The sequence below is a fragment of the Medicago sativa genome, chromosome 4, assembly GCF_051527215.1.
Source record: "Medicago sativa cultivar Bolivia chromosome 4, Bolivia_mono, whole genome shotgun sequence".
Lineage (NCBI taxonomy): Eukaryota > Viridiplantae > Streptophyta > Magnoliopsida > Fabales > Fabaceae > Medicago > Medicago sativa.
Genome location: NC_140752.1, coordinates 12590957 through 12600218, shown reverse-complemented (window position 1 = coordinate 12600218; position 9262 = coordinate 12590957). Strand labels below are relative to the sequence as shown.

The 9262-nt window shown below is 29.6% G+C and overlaps 1 pseudogene; it reads right to left on the bottom strand.

Annotated features, from left to right (window-relative positions):
- Window positions 1-3603: 3603 nt before the first annotated feature.
- Window positions 3604-8338, bottom strand: LOC146926409 (large ribosomal subunit protein uL18z-like; annotated as a pseudogene).
- Window positions 8339-9262: the final 924 nt, after the last annotated feature.

Sequence of the window (9262 nt, the reverse complement as noted above, 5' to 3'; positions counted from 1 at the left end):
TATGTTTTATTATTGTTTTGTTCATTATTTTTATTCAAAATAATCATAAAAAAAAAAAACAAATCAAAAAAATCATTTTAGAGAAACAGATTTTAGTATAAACCTATTTTTATTTTTTTTTGAAAGAAGTATAAACCTATTTTTGATGAATTCATATCGATAAATAAATAAAGGGTTAATTATGTTTCTAGTCCCTATAAAATAGCGACCTTGTAAGTTTAGTCCTTACTTAATTTTAATAGCATTTTTAGTCCCTAATTTTGTTTTTTTGCCCTGAGTATTAGTCCCTACTCAATTCAAATTTGTTTAATTTATGCTTAAACTCTTAAATTTTTGAACAATTTTTTGCAGACATGTTTAGAACATTACTAAAAGTTCCTCCGCAAAAAATTATCGCAAAATTTGATTTCTACATCCAGATTTTATTACTTTTTATCTTTAACTTTTGTCGTTTTAAAAAATTCATATTTAATTCATTTCATGTTTGAAAATTCTAAATTTTAGTAAACGAACCTTTCATAGTGTTCTAATCTTGTCTCAAAAAAATCGTTCAAAAATTTAAGAGTTTAAGGATAATTAATCAAACTTTGTTTTAGCAGGGACTAAAATTATAAGTAAATTTTTTTTATAGGGACTAAAAATGCTATTAAAATTAAGTAAGGAATAAACTTACAAGGTCGCTATTTTATAGGGACTAGAAACATAATTAACCCATAAATAAAAGAGACCAAACCTTTTAGCGATGGACACTTTAAATGAAAAGAAAAGGTACGGCAGTAGAGAAATTAGCAGCAGCAGCAACATGAATTGAAAATGAAAAAAAAATAAAATCAAAAAAAATCTTTTTAAAAAAATGGAATGAGTTTTTTTTAAAAAAAAATTACTTTCTTTTATGATTATTCTCAATAAAAATAATGAACAAAACAATAATAAAATATAATAATTTCATTGAATGTTTTTTTCAAAAAATAAGTAAAAAAATTCAGGGATCAATACCAAAGTGCAGGGACTAATATAAAAAAATGCTTAAAATGCAGGGATTAATGAATAAAATAAAAAGATGATTTTTTTGTCTTTTAGTGTGCCACGTGCCGTGACATGATTGGTCCACAGTTTTGGTTTTTTTTTTTATTTTAACAGGTGCTTAACAGAAGGACTGAAATCAAAAGTTTTATGAAGTGCAGGGACCAATGCCAAACAAAAAAAGTGCAGGGACCAAAACCAAAATTGGGTGAAAGTGCAGGGACTAAACACACATTTAAGCCATAGATAAATTATATATATAGGTGATTTAGTGATTGTGTTTTGTCACACACATCTATATTGTGCATAGGAGTGTCAAATCAATTGCACACAAGAGGGAGATGACATGCCAAAACAATAAAAATAAGGTCAAAACAAAACAATGAATTTTAATTGAGTGTCAAAATTTATTTGTACATATTCATAATATCCAAAATTGGTTGTTCAATAATATTCATAGCTGAATATTTTGACTCATACAAGTGAGGTAAAAATAAATTATGTACGCTCTTTGGGACATATTCAAGAGAGAATACTGAAAAATTATAAGCATATCTAAGAAAACACTCCTAGTAATTTAGGCACAGTTTTTTTTTTTTTTTTATCAAATTAAACAGGTATTAATGTATTATCACATTTAGGCTCTACTTGCATAGTAAACATAATTCAGTGCTGATCATATAAGTTATTTTTATAACAAAAGATAAAGTAAAGTCAATGTGTTTTCCTAGGCTATCTTTGATAACTGATTGAAATAAGTTGAAAATATATTACATCAAAAACTGGTTTTTATAAGCTCTCTCAAACATTCTCACGAGTGCTTATGCTAAGAAATATATTTCAATAAATAAAATCAAATAAGTCAATCCAAATAATCTTTAATCTACATTTCCGTCTGTCGTTGCTTTTTGTATGTTTGATGCTCACTAACGTCCATGATGGTAAGGTTGTTCATCCAACTCATGACAAATGTTATTATTTAACTTTGGAGCAGCCAATGCTTGGTGAAACAATATGTATACTTGTATCCTCTCACCAAGTTAGAAATCTGAAGGTGAATCTCTTATCTTGTACTCCTCTAAACCTAAATATTGTAACTAACAAAAATTCATGTATCTAGTGATTATTTGATTGTATCTAGTATTAATAACTCTAAATACTATATTGTAAAATCTTGCAGTCATGCACAAAAGTTGCTGCAGACTGTGTCACTAGAAAATATGATTATGTGAATGTTTTTAGCCGATGAGTTTTGTCTCATTCTAAGAATCACAAGTCAAGAGAAGACAAACTTGAGGTGATTTGAATATACCATTATTCTTTTTGTCTTCTTTTCTTTTGTTGTGAGTTTTAATTTTGGAAGGTTTAAAATTAATTGTAAAGGCTGTAAAATTTATTTTATCATATTTTGATGATTTAAAGAAAATTTGATTTTGTTTGTATAGCTGCTTCTACTTGAAGCTACAATTTTTAGTTGTTCGCTTCTACAAATTGATTTTAGTCTTGAACATATTGCTAAATCCACTTTTACATAAATCTAAACGTAAATTACTTTAACATCAACTAATTTTTATCCAAAATCAATTTTAGAAAACCAATGCATTCAAAATCAATTTATGTCACCCCCAATCAAAAACAAGTTTGAAAAAGATAACATAATTGTGAACTACTTTGACTTGTTTCTGTTTTTATTTATTTATGGTTAATTGATATCTTTTTTATGAAACAGTTAAAGAATGTGATAGTCTATGATCTTGATCAAGCTGTCCAAGAATCAAAAGTTTTCATCATTTGCTATGCCATTTGATTAACTTCAGTGATGCTTCAATCGAGTTGATTCATTGTGCCAGCTATAGTTTTTTATTCTTAGAAATTGAAATTCGGTTGTTGAATTACAACATTTTTAATCAAATATATAATCTTTTGGTTTTCTGTGGATTGAAAAAATGTGATTCGAAGGGGAGATCTCTGTAAAAGACTTGTTAGGTTTTCCAGTGGATTAGTCGCCGACAAACTCGATGGATACTTTGCTTATAGAGGATGGATCAAATTACATATGCGTAACATTTTTTTAAGTTTATTGAACATCGTTAATATTATTGGATCTCAATAACATATCAAATGATTTTAGAATTTAATACAATTTTGCAGAGATGATTCTGTATGATATAAACATTCAATCCAATGATAAATTTTTTAAAAATTGTATTCCTTAAAATGTTAATTATGGATGGTTGCCTTGTATTCGTTAATATGTCACTTATTTAGTTATGCTATGTGTGTTGATAAATTGTGGATGAAGAATACTCCAACACAAGTTAAATAAGTATGATAACATGTATAGTTAGTTCATGTTTATGCTCAGATAAATAAGTGTGAAACATGAATAAGTTAATCATCAACTACCAACCAACCAAATTGATAGAGTGAAAAGAATACAAGGTTATAAGTTAATCACATGTTCATTAATTCTTTGTTTCAGAACTTGTGCTTCTTTTTCATTCAAAAAATTTCCAGAGACCATCTCGTTATTAAACTCGTTCTTACAAGCATTCCAAAGAGTTAAGAGCTTGCAAACGTTCAATCATCGTCATCCTCTTCATCATCAACAGCAGTGTTAAGAGCTTGCAAACGTTCAATCAACTTAGCTTTCCGCTCCTCATAGGTAAGCTTCTTCAGATTATACCTCTTGTGTTGTTTAGGAGGCTGCTTCTATGGTTTCTTTATAGAAGGATCTGCGAAATGGCAGCATGAACCTTCTTGTACAGCTCCTCAAGTCCATCAACCTCAATTCCTTTCTTAATAAGTTTGCTAAATTTTGTTTGGTACTTCTCTAGTTCATCTTCAATCAAAGTCCGGGGAAAATATTAAATATGTTATAAACTAATGGAAAACTATATGCATTGCACAAAAAGGTAATATATTCGCTAAATTGTGTCTGGTCTGGTACTTCTCTTGTTCAATCAAAGTCTGCGGAATATATTAACTATGTTAGGCTAATGGAAAACTATGTATTGCACAAAAAGGAAGAAATATAATATTTATTCATGCCTTCATATAAGCAGCAACTTGTCCGCCAAAGATAAATTTGCGGTGAAACTCAGCATCGAGCTCTTTCTTTTCCTTATCAAAACTAGCCAACCTTTTGTCGCTGAAGAATATCCAAACCCCCCTCCTGTGATCACACAAACCATCACAATTATTCAAATCAACCATTAAAAAAAGACCAACAATATGTAATTATGTATTTCAATATAATTTTGAGTACCTTCAAGGCACCAAAGACATGGTTTCCAGTTGTGGTCATATCGAGATCAACATCAACTGGAGGATGGAATAGCCTTCCGGAGTCAGCAGGCTCCACCGAACAATCCTCTCCAGTAGCCTGTTAAAAAGGATTAAACTGATTAGTTTAAAAAGAACAATATCGACTGGCCAACAGGAGTTCGGTGCAATATGTTGATCATATTTTAACATGTATTCAACCACAATACATACAATGTGTGATACAATTTGTAAAGCCTATATTTAAGACCAAAGTTTGGCAACCCATGTGCGTATGCAGCAGCAAGAACAATATCTCACCAGCAATGATAGCAGAGACTACTTGTGCAATAATATTCTTGTTGGTCTAATAAGAAGCAACACCAACAACAGAAGTAACTATCATTGTTCACATGCTATCTATGAGAATCATAACTCTAAGCTAAACAGTAGGATATAAATCGAACAACAAAACGGTAATCTGGGGCGTTTTGTTTGTAGTGATCATCATGATTAATCAACCAAATCCGAGCTTGGTAATCAGTCTTGCCCTCTGCAGATTTATCATCAAATAACAACTCATCAGCATTTAAAATACAATTCAGGTATAATATTAAAAAAAAAAAACACAAAATTGTAAATACCTCTTCTTCTCTTCTCTTGAAGAAGACTTGAAATCTCTTTAAGTAAGCGTTGGATTTCTGAGCCTTAACATAAACCTAATTTAAAAGCATATATCACACAAACAAACTTTGAAATTAAGGTGAAACATTGTAAGAGAACATGCATGGAAGAACGAAATGGCGAGGGAATAGAGAAGTCATTGTTGCTTGCTGAAGGTCAAGCTAGGGTTAGGCTGAGGTTTTGTCTGTAACGAATGATTTGGGTTGGTGGGTCGAGTAAAAATGAAATGGGCTTTGAGTTTGAAATTAAAACCCTAAAACAGCTTTAGCCGTTTTAATACAGAAAATATAGTTGTTCCTTGCATCTCACGTTTCAATACTTTATAATAAGACATTGGGGTTTTAGTGTCAACAAAGTAAAAAAGACAGAACTGGTGAAAGAGTAGCTTTCTTCAAGATGGGTACATACATACACACCTTTCATATCTTTGACTAAGCTCAATTAACAATTTCAGATTGGTATTCAATTCATTTTTTCTTAATGTGATATTTGTTATTATTGTTAATTTGAATCAGGTATATCCAGGGTTTCAAAGAACAAGAAATGTAGGAAGAAGAGAAAGTTAGTCCTTAACCCTTTTATTCTATTTTCAGATATATAATTTGTTAACATTTTTTTTGTTAACAATTATATTTGATGTGTTGCCTCATTTTGTACCTCACATTAGAACTGATGTTTTTGTTGAGATTTTTAGGTCATTTTGATTTTCACTAAATGTTTTTCATTGTTGTAGAATTGGTCATTATTTATGAAAATGGACTCGGTCAGGAATCAATCATGACAGGATCTTGTATTCTATGAATCATAATTGAATGTAACTACGTGTGTTGATGTTAATGTTAGACACGAATCGGACACCAAACACATCTCCGATCAGAAATTATCGTGCTACATAGCTTGTATTTGAGGTTAATTATGATGTGCAGATTGGAATTAATGTTGTTTCATGTTTGCTGTGCCAAGAGAAAATCAACGACTACAAATTTGCATTGAATTTTCATATTCAAGATCCCGGTTATTAATTTCTTTAATTTTTTTTTGAGTTATTGTACCCTATCCTCAATTGAAATGGGCTACGTTGATTTTGGGCATTTTTGGTCAATTAGCAGTTCATATTTTGGACATGACAATGACACTGGTAGTTATTGGAAAAAAATGACATAATTAAATGACAAGTGATAGATGTCAAATTTTTCATCTTTAGGGAGAAAGCTCGCAACCCGTTTTCAGGAAACTCAACTGGGTGGTAGAGAGCGAGCGATTTGATGTTTAAAGGGAAAGCAGAGATTTCGCTGAGAAGCTCATTGAGGTCACGGGAGGGGAGAGTGATGTCGAGTGATGTGACGTAAGGGAACCTTTCAAAGAGGCGAGGAATGAAAGGGATGGTTCGGTCGGTGATTGTGACCGAGAATCGAAGACGATTGGTGATGGACAAAAACTGTTTCGAGACTTCGGAGAGAGACTTGAAACTATCTCGAAGAGAGAGGAAGGAGAGGTTATAAGCTAGCATCCCATTTTCATGAATATCGCAGATGTTCTTAACGTCGTCGTTGAGGAATTTTTTTTTTTTTTTTTTTTTGGTTACAGTCGTTGAGGAATTTGAAGATGAGCTCCCATAACTCATCCGGTAAATATGAAACTGTTGCAGCTGATGCCATTCTTTTTCTTTTGGATGTTGCCGCCACCATTGTTAATCGCTCGCTCGCTCACTCCTATGCAAACACAGCAAAAACAAAAACCCTAAACTCAACGATGCTTTATATATCAATTTTAAAACCCTTTATCAAAGAAAAATTCTAAAACTGGGCTCAAGCTTATATATATAGCAGCCCAAAGGCCAATTTTCGGTAATCGCAAAAAATATATTCTAAATTTATTTAAAGGGATATATTCTAAATTTATGAAACTTCTATTTATTCTTCAAAAAAAATTAAACTTATATTTAAAAATCAAAAAATATTAAATTTTTAATGAAATATGGTAAATAAACTAGAATAAAAAAAATATTATTATCTATTTATAAAGATATAATCAATTTGGAGAGACATTTATTCCTTCTATTTTTACCCTTCTTTTAAACTAATTATTTTACTACTTTATTTTTCTTAATATTATTTGAACAATGAATTAAAAATATTTATATCTCATTAAAATAGGAGCAACCCCACTACAATAGCAACAATATTTTACAATAAAAAATCTTATTTTTCAAAAATAATTTATCATAGTGTTTATAAAAATTTATATCTCTTACTATTTACAAATAAGTGTGGTGGAAGAGGGATAGACTGACAAGTTAGTGTAAGTCTTTCCGCTGGTGACGAATAACAAATATATGAATACAATTTATTTTCTACGATAAAGTTAATATAGTGTCAAATGAGAGAAATAATTAAAACAAATATAATAATTTTATTTGATTCTTGGGTGATCGATTTTCAATATGATGTGAAACTGATAAATGAACAAACATATTGATAGAATTTGTTATGTTTGGGTTGGAACTTATTTATGAGTTTTGTTAAGTAAGATTTTTTTTTGACAAAAATATTGTTTCATTCACTTAAATTGATAGAGTACATCAATATAATACAAATTTAAAGTCGGTAAAAATAAAAAGAATGAACCTGTGAACAATATCACATCAACCATGTTAATAGCAAAAAACAGCATAGTTCATATGCCTACAAATATGACTATATTCATGTCTCGGAAATAATCATGTCTCTGGATCTGCAATCTTGACAACGCCAGAGTCATTTATTAAATCTGCATTCGTCCAAAGCTAATCTTTCAATTTGAATCAAATAAACATTGTCTTAAAACGAGAAATCAAAACTCGTCGCACAAAGACGGGAAATCAAAACAAATAGAGTCGTGCAAAGAAGACGAAATCACAAAAACAAACGAAATAAGATAAATTACTTAATTAACTTAAAAAGAAATAAATTGTATGGATGATTTTGGTTCAAAATTGACCCTAAATTACTTATCTTTTGTATATTAAGAAGAAGAAAAGTGGGGGCGGCTAGGGTTAAGGGATGAGTAGTGAGAGAGAGAGAGAGAGAGAGAGAGAGAGAGAGAGAGAGAGAGAGAGAGAGAGAGAGTTAACTCTTAAGTAAGATTGTTATTTAAACTTTATTAAATTTAAGATTGTTAATTGTATTAAATTTATTAAATTGGTGTTTTTTTAAATGTATTGACTTTTATTAAAAAAATGGATACAATCATTTTTATTAAACTTTATAGAGACCGGCCGGAACAACAAGTACACCATCCAATCCTTGTCCAAAAAAAAATAGTATACCATCCAATCATTGATCCACTGATCTGACTGAGGACTCGATACCTTGACCGGCTTAATCATCGATTCAGGTTTTACAACAATAAAAAATGATACTTCATTTAGATCCAAATATAAACATCACAAAATTATGTGGGTAGATTACGGATATAAGCAAAAATTAATTAATTTTTTTATACTAAATGTTATTATTCCTTAACTATCTTTTTATTAATTTAGATATAACTTTTTTATAACCATTTTATCCCATGAAATAAGGTCCTATAAAGATTAATTTGAGAAGATTAATGTTCTTTTACTTATTTTAGAAGATTGAAGAGGATTACCCCTAAAAAAATATTAAACAAGATTAATTATTTTATAACGAATGTGAAATTAGTTATTTTTCATTTATATATAAATCCAGAGAGTAACTATTTTAGGATTTTTTTTTGTTTTAGAAGATTGAAGAGGATTACCCCTAAAAAAATATTAAACAAGATTAATTATTTTATAACGAATGTGAAATTAGTTATTTTTCATTTATATATAAATCCAGAGAGTAACTATTTTAGGATTTTTTTTTGTTAAAATGAGAAATATTATGGGATAGAGAGAATGTGAAATTACTACTAGTAAAAGTCAAATATTTTGTGCAATATGTGGGTCAAACCACTGCATATATTTTCAAAACTGAACTTTCTTTTACGATATCTAGTTGATAAAATTCCGGTTATATACTTATTCACTTGTTTTTCAAGTGATCTCAGGAAGAAAAAAACCTCAATTTCATGTAAATATTTAGTTTTCATACCTCTAGTTACAAACCCGTACTTCGTACGGGTTGAATAACATATATGGTAAAAAAATTGTTCCAAAGGAAAAATTTATGGTTTTCAAAAAAATTATGATATAAAAAAAAATATATTGAAAGGTTAATGATTATTGAATTATTGAGTTATTCTTCCAAAGGCTCGAATTTGAAATTTTGTATGGAGTTTGTCAGAT